General features: G+C 45.0%; 1 protein-coding gene, 1 long non-coding RNA gene and 1 pseudogene across 11 annotated transcripts in view; all 3 read left to right on the forward strand.

The window, feature by feature from the left end:
• LOC129403382 (uncharacterized) overlaps positions 1-16301 on the forward strand; it is a 116144-nt gene that overhangs the window by 58606 nt on the left and 41237 nt on the right. The gene's annotated exons all lie outside the window — the stretch shown is intronic.
• On the forward strand, positions 7463-8001 carry LOC101555641 (40S ribosomal protein S7-like; annotated as a pseudogene).
• Positions 11852-16301, forward strand: part of HNRNPC (heterogeneous nuclear ribonucleoprotein C) — a 45687-nt gene continuing 41237 nt past the window's right edge. For all 10 annotated transcript variants that reach the window (XM_055130775.1, XM_055130777.1, XM_055130774.1 and 7 more), the window contains exon 1: positions 11852-11993. The gene's annotated coding sequence lies outside the window, so the exon portion shown is untranslated. The remainder of the gene's footprint in view (positions 11994-16301) is intronic.

The raw sequence follows: 16301 nt of genomic DNA on the forward strand, positions 1-16301 counted from the left end.
TTAAAAGTGTAACAAAAACACAAGATTTGCTTGACAGATTGAACAAACATTGCTTTAAAAAAAAGATGAGGGGCTGGAACAATAGCACAGCAGGTAGGGCATTTGCCTTGCACACAGCCGACCTGGGTTCGATTCCCAGCATTCCATATGGTCCCCCCAGCATCGCCAGGAGTAATTCCTGAGTGCAGAGCCAGGAATACTCCCTGCGCATAACCGGGTATGACCAAAAAAGCAAAAAGAAATAATAATAATAAAAAAAAATTTTAAAGATGACAGAGAACTTGAAATAGGGTGTTGCAAGTAGGATGTTTGCCTTGCATGCAGTCAACCTGGGTTTGATCCCTGACATCCTATTTGGTCCCTGAGCACAGAGCCAGGAGTAAGTCCTGGGAACAGCCATGTGTGATCCTAAGACCAAAAAAAAAAAAGAAAGAATAAAAAAGGAAAAAAGAAGGCAGGATTAGAGAGATAGTAAAGTGGGTAAGGCACATATCTTGCATGTCGTAGTAGATCCTGGTTCAGTGCTCAGCACTGCATATGGTCCCCTGCATACCACCAGAATCAATCTGAGCACAGAGCCAGGAGTAATATGTAAACATTGCCAAGGCTAGCCTCCACCAAAAATAATTTAAAAAGAAGGAAGAGGGGGCCATCGTGATAGTACTGCAGGCAGGGTGCCTACCTTGCACTCAGCGAACTCAGGATCAATCCTCAGCAGCCTGTATGGTTACAGAGCCTGCCAGGAGTGATCCCTGAGCAGAGCCAGGAGTAAGCCAAGCACTGCTGTATGTGGGCCCCAAACAAAAATATAAAATAAAAGTAGGGAGAATAACAAGGGGAGGTTTTTCAGAATCCTGAAAAACCTGAGTGGCAATCTAGCCTACTATCTACGGACTCCTGTTGTGATGACCACAGTTCCAGAGGCACACCAAAGACCCAAAGCAGAATTCCTCTAGTTAATTTTGGTACCCATCCCAAACTGCGTGGTGCCCCAAGGAGGGGACCATGAGGGCATGACCAGCCAGGTGCTTGCTCAGCTTGCTGGTGCGGAGCCAAGAAGCCCTGTTCAAGCTAAACTCTGGCGGAACGTGGTTGTTGTGGGATTTTTCTTTTTTTTTTAGGCCATAACCGGCCATGCTCAGGGGTTACTCCTGGCTCTACAATGGGATGCAAGGGGATCGAACCCAGGTCATGCTCATGCAAGGCAAACACTCTACACACTGTGCTATCACTCCGGAATGCAGTTGCTTTTGAGGCACACTGGCTGTAAATGCTGCCAAAATGGGAAGGATATGCACCCCTGCTTTCCCCTAGAAGGTTCCAGAAGACTCGAGAGATCCTGAGGTGTTCCAGGTTGAGGTGGGGCTGCTGGAAACCACACTGGGGCCCTGCGGCCATGGGATTGTGTGCTTTGAGCAAGTGAGCAAAGCCCAGAGCTGAAGGTTCTGGAATCTTCAGATCTCACTGAGGAGGTAGTTTACGGCATCTATTTGTACAAGCTTTGGGTCAGGTGGATGCTGCACTCTCTGACCAGGTGGCACTGCAGTGACAGGAGAGAGGGATTCTCAGGCTGGAGGAAGTCATGCATGCTCTGGAACTAGGTCCTGGGATGAAGTGAAGCCAGTTTAAAAGCCGCAGATCGGGCAGCCGCATGTACCAAGGAGGCTGTGGGCCAGCGCTGGGTGGGCATCTGGCCTGGTTTGGATACTACTGTGGCTGGGACAAAGCCACCTGTTCTAGCATCTCTGCCTTGGCCACTTGAGTCCTGCTCTCCCTCTCCCCCAAAGGTTACAAATTAAAGAATAAACTTTTAAATGCATTTAAAAAGTTAATAAAATCAAATCACTGTCACTACTATCACTGTCATCCCATTGTTCATCAGTTTTGCTCGAGCGGGCACCAGTAACGTCTCCATTGTGAGACTTGTTGTTACTGTTTTTGGCATATCAAATATGCCACAGGTAGCTTGCCAGGCTCTGCTGTGCGGGCGGGATACTCTCAGTAGCTTGCCAGGCTCTCCGAGAGGGGCGGAGGAATTGAACCTGGGTTGGCCGTGTGCAAGGCAAACGCCCTACCCGCTGTGCTATTGCTCCAGCCCAATAAAATAAAATGGGGCTTTTAATCTTAATTTAAACTATTTTAATCCACTCTTTTACTTTTTTGATTCATTAGATAATTAGGACCTAGTCAAGAATTGTGTATACAACTGATTTCAAGTTCCCAGTAAGAAACGAACAGAGAGGGCCGGAGTGATACTACAGAAGCAGGTAGGGTGCTCTCTTGCCTTTGCACTAAGATGACCCACATTTGATCCTGGCATTCCATATTGTCCTCCAGCATTCCAGGAATAATTTCTGAACACAGAGACAGGAGTAAGCCCTGAGAACTGCTGGGTGTGGCCAACCCGCCTCTCTCCCAAAAATAAGAAAAGAAGAAAAAAACAGAATGTTTACATCACCTTGAGGCTGGGGGAAATAGTACAGGATGTGTTTAACTTACATGTGGCCACTGAGTCCAGTTTGATCCCCAACACAACATATGTCCCCTGAGTACCACTAGGGGTCACTTCTAAGTAAAGAGCCAGGAATAGCCCCTGAGCACCCACATCAGTGGCCCCAAAACAATATAAAAACCCCAGTTTATTTTAAGGGCAAAGGATGGGCTCACCAGTACTTGAATACTTGCCTTGCATTTTTGACGCTCTGGATTCAATTCCCAGCACTGCCAAACAAAAACAAATCACTTTTATAAGAGAATTCTTGATATAAATATGCTAAACATACTTAAAAAGTAATATTTTATTAACTTTAGTGTAAACATCTGTGTGTTTATACTAAACACATACACACATTCCTTTCATACCCATTACCACAATTACTATAATGAACATATTTATCACTGCTAAATTTCCTTGTGTCACCCTGTAATTCATTCCGCACCACCTCATTCTATCCTCAACCCTCACCTTTGGTCCTAAACAATTATTAACCTGCTTTTTGTCACCATGAATTATTTTCCATTTCTATAACTTTTTTGGGGGGGCTGTACTTGGCTAGTATTCAGGGGTTCTTCTGGCTCTGTACTCAGGACCAATCCCTGGGAGTGCTCAAAGAGTGTCACTTTTGGAGGGCTGAGTGATAGCACAGCGGGTAGGGCGTTTGCCTTGCACACGGCCAACCTGGGTTCGATTCCCAGCATCCCATATGGTCCCCTGAGCACCGCCAGGAGTAATTCCTGAGTACAGAGCCGGGAGTGACCCCTGTGCATCGCTGGGTGTGACCCAAAAAGCAAAAAAAAAAAAAAAGTGCCATTTTCACTTCAGCAGAGAACAGGAAATTATGATGCAAATACATTTCTATTCTTTAAAAACTAATGGAGGAACCAAAGAGAGCTCAGTGGGCTAAGCACAAGCTTTGCATGCAAGAGGCCCACGTTCAACCTCCAATACTTTGTTCACCACTGCTGGGTATGCCCCAGCCTCCAAATTATTGATTAAGTGGGCCTATGTGTCAAGACATAAATTAAGTTTAACTATTTCAAATATGAGGAGACTAATAAAAAGTCTTTTTTATATAAAACCTGTGCCTGGATCTTTTTATTAATTCACTTATTTTCTTTTTGTAATGTTTGTTTGTTTGCTACACCTGGTAGGCTCATGGGCCACTCCCTGATTAGTGCTAAGAGGTGTCCGTGGCTTGAAAGACCATGCAGTGCCAGGAGTCAAACTGCAGGCAAAGCATTTGCTCCAGCCCTTTGAGCTAGCTCTCCATCCAGTTCCACATCTCTTAGCTTTGTTCTTTTATCCTGTGTGTGTGTGTGTGGGGGGGGGTAGCTCTCCTCTCAGAGAACCCGGCAAGCTACTGAGAGGAGCCTGGCAAGCTGTTGAGAGTATCCCGCCCACACGAAAGAGACTGGCAAGCTCCCTGTAGCGTATTCGATATACCAAATACAGTAACAATAACAGGTCTCATTCCCCTGACCCTGAAAAGAGCCTCCGATCGTTGGGAAAAACGAGTAAAAAGAGGCTGCTAAAATCTCAGGGCTGGGACAAATGTAGACATCACTGGCACCTGCTCGAGTAAATCAATGAACAACGGGATGACAGTGATGACAGTGATACAGTGATACTATTTCAAATGTATCTACTATCAATTAGAATTCAAGTATTCCCATTGTATGAGGAATTAACTTTAATTGGCCCAGTAAATTCAGGTCCTTGGGCTGGAGCGATAGTATAGCGGGTAGGGCGTGTTTGCCTTGCATGTGGTCAACCTGGGTTTGATCCCCGGCATCCCATATGGTTCGATCCCGAGCACCACCAGGAGTAATTCCTGAGTGCAGAGCCAGGAGTAACCCCTGAGGATCACTGGATGTGAGCCAATAAGAAAAAAAGAATTCAGGTCCTAAAAGGGGCCTGTACTTGGCCTTCTATGAGCAGGGGTCTCAGGGAAGAGACAAATTATAAAGAAAATCATGGAAAAAATAGTTTTCTAGTGATTGAGGAAACGTAGTAGGCGGTGACCTATATAAAAGGATATGAGTAAAGGCAATCTAAGACTTTTGAGATCAGATAAACAAAAAGGCAAAGTTAAGGCAGAGTTAGAAAGACTGGGCTGAAAAGTATAGACTCTGTAACTGCTTGTATAAATGCTCAAAAAAAGATGATTGTGATTCTTATGATTTGGATTGAACAGTTTGATAAATATTACTGTATACCTCTTCTGCCCAAATGCTACAAGGAGAAGAAAAAATAGGTCTTTTGCTTTCGGAATAGCAAGAGGAGCAAGACTTACATCGACTTGAAGGATCAGACAATGCTAGATGGTGGGAAGGATGTTGCAGTCTGGGAGGGATTTTGCCATATCTAGAGCATACAGAGAAGGCAGTTTGACTAGAAGTAGGGATGGGCAAAGAGTAGACTGCTATTGGACAGTATAAGGTAAGCATGATGAGTTTGTAAAAGAGAGTTCAGGACTGATGAGAGTTAGCAGGTAGAGCTCTTGCACATGGCTGAACCAGGCTCAATCCTTAGCACCTCAAATGGTCCCCAGAGCCCGCCAGGAGTGATCTCCAAGTGCAAATCCAGGAATAAGCCCTGAGCACTGCCCGATGAGCTCCCCTTACCCCACCTCCGGAAAAAAAAGAGAAAGAGAAAAAAAGAAAAAAGAGTTGTATGAAGGTAAGAGAAAGAAAGTGTATTTTGGAAGATCTTATCTTTGTGATAGAGGATTTTTACTGATTCTCCTAACAATCACTTGTATCACTTGTAGTCCCATTGATCTTCGAGTTGCTCGAGCGGGCGCCAGTAACGTCTCCATTTGTCCCTGTCGAGAGCTAGTGCAACCCAATGATATCTGCTTGCTCCAGGAACAGGAAGAGCCTCAAATCGTTCATTCAGAGATTTGATGAAGAAATCTGACCATCTAGTTGGTGGGCTTCTGATGTCCTGTGGAATCCAGTCGGTAACAGCTCTAGTCCAGCGGTCGTCTCTGAATTGCATTACATGACCGGCCCATCTGATTACTCATCATCAAATCTCCTAACAATAAACTGCAATTATACATTTTGAGCACGCGAGCAATAATAGGAGAGCTATAGGACAGCTTAGTAAAAACTGTCTGCTATTACTGACTTAGCGGAAGATCTTGGCAAGCTCCCCGTGGCATATTTGATATGCCAAATACAGTAACAATAATAGGTATCATTCCTCTGACCCTCAAAAGAGCCTCCATTTTTCTTTTTTGCTTTTTTTTTGGGGGGTCACACACAGTGATGCTCAGAGGTTCCTCCTGGCTCTGCACTCAGGACTCACTCCTGGGAGGCTGGGAGACCATATGGGATGCTGGGAATCAAACCCGGATTGGCCACGTGCAAGGCAAACACCCTACCCGCTGTGCTATTGCTCCAGCCCCAAAGAGCCTATAATTGTTGGGAAAAATGAGTAAGGAGAGGCTGCTAAAATCTCAGGGCTGGGACGAATGGAGATGTTACTGGCGCCTGCTCGAGTAAATAGATGAGCAAAGGGATGACAGTTACACAGTGATACAGTGATACTGATTTAGAGAGACTGGCAGGACAGAACTGTTACTGTTACTGTTACTGTTAATAAGAATATTACTGTGATAAAGGCTAAAGACCTTCAATCAGCACTAAAGTTGGTAGAGGAAGAATCACAAAGGTACTAAGGAAGAATAAAAAGACATGTCAACTAGCTGGGTGCAGGATGGAGTTAAGAGAAAGAGTGGCATTAAGAGAATGAGAGAGGACCAGAGATAGTATAGGGGGTAAGGTGCTTGCTTTGCATGCTGTCAACCTTGGCTAGATACTTGGCACCACATACAGTCCATTGTGGTCCCTGAGTGGTCCCTTAGCACAGGCCCAGAACTAAGCCCTGAGTCCATTTGGATGGAGATGAACCAAAAAGAAAAGTTGACAGAATTAAAGATGACATAATTATACTTTTTCTGAAGACCAATAGTAAAACCCAATATGAACAAATTAATGAACAATTTTGCTCTTCTCAAAAAAAGCAAAAAACCCAAACCAACAAACAAAAATAAGCCACTAAATTAAAATGAAACTATGAATATGTATTAGACATTAACTTACTATTCTTGCTTGCATCCAGAGGGCTCTCTTTAGTTCTTCTGACTCTTCTGGAATGCTTTGCTCTGCTAGAATCCTTCTATCCTCCTGTCCATATGGCTGGGTAAGAGAGGAATTATTGTAATTCTGTTTAGCTCTTAAGATGTTAACTCTTTGTAGATAAGAACTTAAGGGCTGCATTTTCCTCTTGTACTCAGGGAAAGTAGATAAAAAGATTCCTTAACAACAACAACAAAAAGATTCCTTAACTTTACCAATTTCTCAAAAAAGAAAAAACCCTATAGACATTTGTTATGAGATTAATAGAAATGTAGTGGTGGGATTTGGAGTGTTAGTGATAGTACAAGGCAAGGTTCAAGGCAAGGTAGGGTGCTTGCCTTGCATCTGACTGGCTCTGGTTCAATACTCAGTACCCCAGATAGTCCCCCAGGCTTGCCAGGAGTGATCCCTGAGCACAGATCCCAGGAACAAAGCCCTGAGCCCTCCCAAGTATGACCGCAAAGCAATAACCAAAAAATGTGTTGGTATTGAGAGAAAGCTCCTTCAATCTCTTCCTGCAGTGTTGGACAACAACAGTGGGAGATATCTGGGGCCCTGGAATATTTTTGAAGAAAATGGACGTTACTCAGTTGGTGCAATTAATGGACTTGCTCAATCCACATGTACTACAACCCTGTTAAGTCAAGAATGTGCAGAAGGTAGATCTAGGGCCTCCTCTTAGCTCAGTTTTCAGCCCAGGAGAATATGAGTTGGAGCCCCAACTTGAGCTATGGAGCATGCCCCTGATGGAGGGATATGCAGTTACCTGGCGCGTGTCCCCACCTACCTCACCCCGTGACTTTGGCTGCAGAAAGATATGTTCAGTTCAAGAGGGAAGATTGTGAAGCCCAATGCCGGACGAATTTGAGTCCGGCATTTCCCAGGCTCTCCTTGAGCTGGAGATGAACTCGGACATGAAGGCTTAGCTGAGGGAGCTAAACATCATAGCAGCCAGGGAAATTGAAGCTGGTGGTGGACGAAAAGCTATTATACTCTTTGATCTTGTTCCTCAACTAGTCTTTTCAGCTAGTGTGGGAACTGGAGAAAATGTTCCGTAGGAAACATATCGTCTTTATTGTCCACAGGAGAATTTTGCTTAAGTCAACTCAAAAAAGCCATACCAGAAGTCGCACCCTGACAGGTGTACATGATGCAATTCTGGAGGTCTTGGTCTTCCCTAGTGAAGTTGTGGGCAAGAGAATCCTCCTGAAACTGGATGGCAGCTGGTTCATAAAGGTTCATTTGGTTAAAGCACAGCAAGACAATGTGGAATATAAGGTTGAAACCTTTTCTGGTGTCTATAAGAAGCTCATGGGCAAGGATGTTAATTTTGAATTCCCAAAGTTTCAGTTGTAAACAAAAACGACTAAAATATCAGTCACAGTTAGCACTGTCGTCCCATTGTTCATTGATTTGCTCAAGCGGGCACCAGTAACGTCTTCATTGTGAGACTTGTTAGTATTGTTTTTGGCATATCAAATATACCACGGGTAGCTTGCCAGGCTTTCCGAGAGACACAGAGGAATCGAATCAGGGTCAGCCGAGTGCAAGGCAAACGCCCTACCCGTTGTGCTATCGCTCCAGTCCTCATTCATAGTTTAAAAAAAAAGGGGGGGAGGAGCCGGAGCGATAGCACAGCGGGTAGGGCGTTTGCCTTGCACGTGGCCGACCCGGGTTCGATCCCCAGCATCCCATATGGTCCCCCAAGCACTGCCAGGAGTAATTCTTGAGTGCAAAGCCAGGAGTAACCCCTGAGCATCGCTGGGTGTGACCCAAAAAGCAAAAAATAAAATAAAATAAAATAAAAAAATAAAAAAAGGGGGTGGTGGTGGGAAGGTGTAATGGTCGTGGAATTGGTGTTTGAATATTAATTGTAATGAAATATTGTGAAGTCACTTAAAAAATATAAAAAAAAAGATTAGGCTTGGGACTGGAGCGATAGCACAGCGGGTAGGGCGTTTGCCTTGCACGTGACCGACCCGGGTTCGAATCCCAGCATCCTTTAGGTCTCTGAGCACTGCCAGGGGTAATTCCTGAGTGCAGAGCCAGGAGTGACCCCTGTGCATCGCCAGGTGTGACCCAGAAAGAAAAAAAAAGTAAAGAATGTACAGGAGCCAGAGAGAGAGTGCAGTAGGTAGGACACTTGCTTTGCATGTGACCAATGTGGGTTTGATCCTTGGCAACCCAAACCCACCGGGAGTGATCCCTGAGCAAACAAACAAAATCTTCAGGTAATTTTTCCAAGCGTCAGTTCTATGCAAGAGAATTACTATTTGAAATCTAATTTCATTATTAAAAGGATCTGTGCCGGGGATTCACATAGCATTTTTATAACATAGTTTATTATAGTATTTAGATGTTAGCTCAATAGGTCAATTTCTTTTCTTTTTTTTTTTTTTTTTTTTTTTGCTTTTTGGGTCACACCCAGCAATTCACAGGGGTTACTCCTGGCTCATGCACTAAGGAATTACTTCTGGTGGTGCTCGGGGGACCATATGGGATGCTGGGAATCAAACCCAGGTTGGCCGTTTGCAAAGTAAATGCCCTATGGGCTGTGCTGTTGCTCCAGCCCCACAATACATCAATCTCTATCGTGATGCAAAATAAACATTAATTATAAAATGTAAGCGTTAGTAATTGAAAATCATTTTGTAAGCTGTATAATGATTGGTCCAATGAAAAAAATGATCAGACGATAATCTTGTGCTTCAGAATCAGGAGGAGAACAGATGGCAAGAGTGTTAAAGGAGGCTTAACCTGCAAGAAACCAGATTTAGGTCATTGTTGGGATGAAACGTAGAAGAGGAACAAAGAAGACATAGGAAAAGATTTTTTTTTTAAAAAGTTTTTAAAAAGTGGGAGGGACTAGGGCAATAGTCCATCAGGTGGGCTTGCCAAACCAGGTTTCCTTCAGCGTCCTATTTTGTCCCCTTAAGATCAGTAGTTTAGGGGCTGGAGCGATAGCACAGCAGGTAGGGCGTTTTCCTTGCATGCGGCCGACCCAGGTTCGATTCTCAGCATCCCATATGGTCCCCTGAGCACAGCCAGGTGTGGTTCCTGAGTGCAGAGCCAGGAGTAACCCCTGTGCATCGTCAGGTGTGACCCCAAAAGCAAAAAAAAAAAAAAAAAAAAAAGATCAGTAGTTTATTTAAAATTATGAGGTAGGTTTTAATAAATTCCTGAATGCATAGCCAGGAGTAACCTCTGAGCTTTGTAGATTGTGGCCTGCAAATTACAAAATAAGTAAAAATTTAACGAAAGGGGGTGTGGCCAAGGTGGCCCCTAGCACAGAGGGAGGCCAGTAGCGCTGAATAGTGAACCATCAGACCCAATTTTCAGGCTAAATCTGGCTGGGAGTGGCTCCAGCACTGCTGGGAATCTCTCCTCCCCATCAAAATACCTCTATGCACTTTTGCAGTTTTGGGGCCAAAACCAGCCGTGCTCCTGGCAGTGCTCAGGGGAGCATATGGGATGCTGGAGATTGAATCCAGGTCAGCCACGTGCCGTACCTGCTGTATTATCACTCCGACCTCCTGAGAAATCTTTATGCACTCCAGGTGGATAGGTATATAATATGGGTATACATAGCACTTGGTGTTATAATACTCAATAAATAATCAAAAGATTTATTTGAAAACAAATTCTTAAAAAGCTACAAGACCACATATGGGGTTGTAACCCCCAATTTAAGAAGCTAGTGGGGCTGAAGCAATAGCACAGGGGGTAGGGCGTTTGCCGACCCGGGTTCGATTCCCAGCATCCCATATGGTTCCCTAAGCACCGCCAGGAGTAATTCCTTAATGCAGAGCCAGGAGTAAGCCCTGTGCATCGCCGGGTGTGACCCAAAAAGCAAAAAAAAAAAAAAAAAAAAAAAAGGTAGGCCCTAGGGAGCATATCCCTACCCACGAGGGGCACTGTGCTCCTACTCACGCATTGCTTTCCTTTGAGTAACAGAAAACCTTCTTAGGCCTGTCGTGTTGCAGCTACCATCTAACTCCCGCCACAATTTCTCTGAAATTTGCAGGTCAGTACCTAGGGCTATGATTTTCGTCCAGAGAGCCAGTAAAGGAACAGCGGTTCACTTTAAATTATTTAAAATACAAACGTAGAGGTCTACTCCTTTACTTTTTTGCAGTGGGGAGGCTTAGAAAAGTCAGCTGGTTGGGTGCTGTACAGACTGTCTGAAAGGACTTGCTAGCTTGAGAATTGGAGTCGTTTCTCCTGCTGATGTTGGGGCCAGAGCAATTGTTCAGCGGGTAGGGCACTACCTTTGTACAGGGCCAACCCGTGTTAGATCCCAGGCATCCTATCCCTACATAGGATATATGCCTGGAGTGAGTCCTGTGTGCAGAGCCAGGCATGACCCCTGAGCACCTCCAAGAACATATACACACACACACTACATATGTATTTTTTAAATGTTGTATTATTTTTAAATGGGAGAGGCCTCTGAAGCAGTTCTCCGAAAGGGGCGCGGGCCAGTCCAGGCAATAAGCCTGAACGCTCGGGCGCGGGCTTGAAACCACGAGGCGTCGCTCAGGCCCGGCCCAGCGCTGCTGGGGCCAACCAGGCCGCACCAAGCGAGGGGAGGGCGGGGGCAGTATAAAACGTCCTGAGGAACTCGGGTCTTTCTTACGCCCGACCCCGGAGCTATGCTTCCCAGTCCCGTCAGGCCCAGTCCTTCCAGCTTCTAAAAGTGCTTTTTGGATGCACAACGCAAGGCGGAGGAATCAAAAGGGCGTTTTCTTTTTCCTAGGCCCTGCCCTTGGTGCCTGCGGGCCCGAAGAAAATCGCTCGTTTCTTCCCCGCCCCCGCGCCGCGGGAATTCCGAGATCTGGGCGGGCCTTCTAGCGGGCTCTCCGAGAACGGGGATAGGACAGCATGGCCGCCCATCAGCCCTCCAGATTCCCGGATGTGAACTGGTGCGCGATACAAAGGCAAGTTTCCCCCCCAGGTCTTCGTCGTGTACAGTGACCAATCAGTATTTTCCATCTGATAAATGACAGGACGACAAACCAATTATAAACGAATGTCGCTCACGCATGTGGAAATTCAGTCCCTTAGGCGAGCCCCCTACTGACTGTGATTGGATAGAATTGTGAAGAGCAGTTCCACTGTTTAATGAGAAGCGGGAGCGAGAAATAACGCAGCCAATAGCAATAGCCCCAGGAGTAGGGCGGGGCCTAGGCCTTCGTCTCGGCGGCAGAGGAGACTCGGGGGCCATTTTGTGAAGAGGCGAAGGCTGAGCGGTTGAGACAGCGTTTCCCACCTCGAGCAGCAGTCGACTTCTCCACGTAGAACCCGGGAGTAGGAGATTCAGAATCGAATCTCTTCTCCCTCCCCCTTTGGTAAGTGAAGGGGGCGGAAGTAGAGGAGTTGCTGGGTTCCTCGGGGAGCGCGAGGGGATGCGGGAGAGAAAACGAGGGAACCCTCCCCTCGGCGGAGTATGCATGCCCGCATTTATTCCGTTTGCTGGCGTTGGCGGCGGGGCTGGGGGTAGGGGTAGGGGTAGGTGTTGAGCGCGAATGTGTTTTGTAGGCCTCAACCCTCGCGTGGATTTAACCCGGTGTCCTCTAGGACGCGATCGGCCGGGGAAAACGTCCCTTTGCCTCTTTTTTTTTTTTTTCGCTTTCCCTGTGTTAACGGCTTTTCTTTCATTTTCTCCGACCGCGAAGATTCCGAGAGAGATCTTGAAAGGGAAGATCCAAGAAGCTCGCTAATAGATGCGCTAATGTAGAGCCCCGTGCCTCTGTTAGGTTTTGCAGTTGGGCGGGAGATGGGGAAGGGGTTACCAAATATTTTACCGCCAGCCTCGCAGTTCGGGAGCGTGCCGCAGGGCACAGGAATAAGTATCATAAACAATGGTTTCATATTTGCTGACTTGTCCCCCCCCCCCCGCCTCCCTAATTCGAGCGAATGATGGGCCGCGGATCATTTTCAGTTCTGTGACGAATACTGCAACTCACCGAAATAATTAAAGCTTTTTATCTGCAGGTTACAAAATCACTTGAAATATTTTAAGTTAGTGGAACTTTGCTTGAGGTAGGTATTCTTGGCTTTCTCTCCAGCCAGCGTCGAAGTGTTGGCTGCCAGGGACGTTTTTCTGAATTAGTGGCGCATCTAGTAAGCAGTTTCCTCCCTGGGATCAAGTAGTGTTTTTTTTTTTTTTTTTTTTTTTTTAATCCTCGTTTCTGGAATTCTTAGGTACCGAAAGCGGTTTATTTCAGCCTTAGCATAACCTGATTAGAGAAGCCTGGCGGAAATTCCCAGATTGTACCTGGGAAGGGAGACTTCGTTGCGAGACTTAGATTTGTTAATTTTAACGTCCTGCGACGGGTGTTAGATTGAAAATGTGATTTACTTTGAGGATTCTGTAGCTCTGATTTTACAAGCCATCGGAACTTGGCCGGGATTGGGGGTAGGGGGCATGCATGGCGACGTGTTTCCTGTTACCCAAGTATTACTAGTAGGACATTTTTGCTAACGTTAACCACTTTATCTAAAACAGGAATAGTTTTTGTGTTTGGGCCACGCCTAGTGAATGGGGGGTCGCCCCCTGCAGTGCTGGCGTGGGGTGGAACCATGCGGCAAGATTAAACCTGGACCTTCTGCATGTGCTCAAGCCCCAAGACCTTTGAGCTAGCGCTTTTAGCCCTTAATAGTTTTTTATTAACTCATGTTTAAATGCGATTGACTAATTGTGTTATACCCAGAAAAGGTTTATGGTGGGAGAGAGAAAACTACGGGCTGAGTTTCGGGTTTTTTTTGTTTGTTTGTTTGTTTTTTTCTATTTTGGTGCCACACCCGGCAGTGCCCCCTGGCTTTCTTTTGGCTTTACTGGGGGAACAAAAGGGGAGTTGGGGACGGAACCAGGTCGGTCACATACAAAGCTGTATGTGCTCTCCCTGCGCCCCCCAGGGCCCGAATTGGATCCTCTGCACCGCATGATTTCCCTCAGCACCGTTGGGTGTGGCCCCAGAATCTAAAGATTATTATGCAGAACTGCTGTAAATTAGATAAGGATAGTGATCAACTCATTTTAGATACCTATTTAATATCGTTGACAAATGTTTGGTTGTTTAAAAATAGTTGGCAGGAACTGAAATTAATTGATTTACTTGATTTAGAAATACTAATAGGCTCTCTGGGCTAGTATTGTATAGAGGTGACGCTTTGATTTAATACAGTTTATTCACCCTCTGTCATTGCTAGCACACAATTCCAGACGCTCTGTTTTGAGTAGTTCTCTCAAAAGAACTACTCAGTTCTTTTGAGAACTAAACAGTCTCTCAGACTGTTTTCTCTCTCCCCCACCTTTTGTTTTTTTGGGCAAACCTGACTCTTCACAGGGATCACTCTTGGTGGTGATGGGCTTCAGGGGACCATACCTGGTGGTGAGGATCAAACTTGGCTGCATGTAAGGCCAGTGCTTTACCAGCGTCACCATGTCTCCAGGCCCCACAATTTTTCCCTTAATAAGCTTTGCATAATGGCCACAAATTTACTTTTCAGGACAATCTTACTAAAACCTGCAGCTTAGCACTGAAGTATATATTTGGGAAGATTTGGCAATAGAAGGAATATTTGAAATCTCAGCACTTTCAATAAGTAGGGATTGGTTAACATTCTAAGTGGGCCAAAAAGGAATGGTTTAAGAAAGATCAATAAGTTGCAGGTGTTAATGATCTTTGTTTCTCTAGTATATGCCATGGGAGTAGTGGTAGATGCTACAGTGAGAATTTAAACATATTAATTAGGACTCTAGAGGGTTTCACTTTGACCTTCTTTACAATTAAATTTTAGCAACAAGCCTTTTAAATTACAAAATGACTACTTTGATCCACACTAGCTGACTAAAGTGTGTTAACTAGGGAGTGTAATACTTGAGAATGTTGGTTTAAAGGTTAAAAGAATTTTGTTTTTCCTTTACACTGATAATTGTGTCAGAAAAATTAATTTTCTGGATTTCAACTTAATATATAATGTTTAGATTGCTTTCTTTTCCTGGGGTTTTTGGTTTTTTTTGTTTGTTTGGGGGTCACATCCTGTGGTGTTCCAGGCTTACCATTGGCTCAGGGATTACTCCTGGCTGTGGTCAAGAGACTTATGTGTGGTGCGGGGGATCAAACCCAGCTGGACTTCATGCAAGGCAAGTCCTGTAACTACTGTGTTTTGGCCTGGTTAATTTTTTATTTATTTAATATTTTAAATTTTTAATTTTTTAAATTTATTTAATATAAATTAAAATTTTTTCATTTATAAAGTCAAGACATTGGTGGCTAGGAGGCTGGAAATAATGTGCATATATAGAGAGATATATAGATATCTCTATATATATATTTAGTTTTTGGCTTCCTCCTGGCTCTGCACTCAGAAATTAATCCTGGTGGTCCAGGTAGGATGCCAGGGATCAGACCCAGGTTGGGCATGTGCAAGGCAAACACCTTACCATCTCCAGCCCCACAAAAAGTTTTATTAGAAGCAGTTATAGGGGCTGGTAATATAGCTCAGTGGTAGATCATTTGTCTTGCGTGTGTGAGGCTGTGTGGTGTCAGAGTTCAGTTCTGACACCACAGGTGTGTGTGTGTGTGTGTGTGTGTGTGTGCGCGCGCGCGCGCGCACACACATTTTAGTGATTACTATTAACTCTTACAACCTTTTCAGTCTCCATCCAAGCAATCTTATCTTTGGGTAACATTTGCTCTTCTGTGAAAACTACATTATTGTGTTCAGGGTAATTCACAGTTTTGAGAAAGCTTTTGTGGGGAGTGGTGAGAGCTGGACCACAATAGTACTCAGAGATCACTTCTGGTGGTGCTGGATCACCCTTATGTGGTGCCGGGGATATGAGAGGTAATGTTTTGTATGTGTTAAATTTACTAGAGAATCAGCAGATAAAAATCAAAACTATTAGATACAATGTAACTGCTTATGTTCTTAAAATACTGAAGGGACGGGCTGGAGTAATAGCACCAGGGGGTAGGGCACTTGCCTTGCTTGTGGCAGACCCGGATTTGATTCCCAGCATCCCATAGGGTTCCCTGAGCACTGCCAGGAGTAATTACTGAGTGCAAAGCCAGGAGTAACTCCTGTGCATCGCCGGGTGTGACTCAAAAAGAAAAAAAAAGTACTGAAGGGAAAAGTGCTTAGGATCAGGTTTTTTAAAACATTTTCTTGGTGCATTCTATAATTGTATTGGTCTCAGTAAGCAGTTGGTGAATTTGGTATTTTGTTTATTGATTTTGGGTCTGGAGAGATAGTACAACCAATAAGGCACTTGCACTCAACAAACCCATTTGAAGCCCTGGCACCCGTAGGTCCATCAAATCTATCAGGAGTAAGCTCTGAGCACCATCACCTGTGGGGTGCCTGTACCCCCAACCCTCCAAAATTAATTGGTCTTAACTAAGATACAGAGGTCATTGATAAACTCAGATTTTTATCAACAAGAGGTCTGATTAAAAATCAGTGGTCTCGGGGCCGGAGCTATAGCACAGCGGGTAGGGCGTTTGCCTTGCACGCGCCGACCCGGGTTCGATCCCCGGCATCCCATATGGTCCCCCAAGCACCGCCAGGAGTAATTCCTGAGTGCAAAGCCAGGAGTAACCCCTGAGCATCACTGGGTGTGACCCAAAAAGCAAAAAAAAAAAAGAAAA

The sequence above is a fragment of the Sorex araneus genome, chromosome 3 (assembly GCF_027595985.1).
Source record: "Sorex araneus isolate mSorAra2 chromosome 3, mSorAra2.pri, whole genome shotgun sequence".
NCBI lineage: Eukaryota > Metazoa > Chordata > Mammalia > Eulipotyphla > Soricidae > Sorex > Sorex araneus.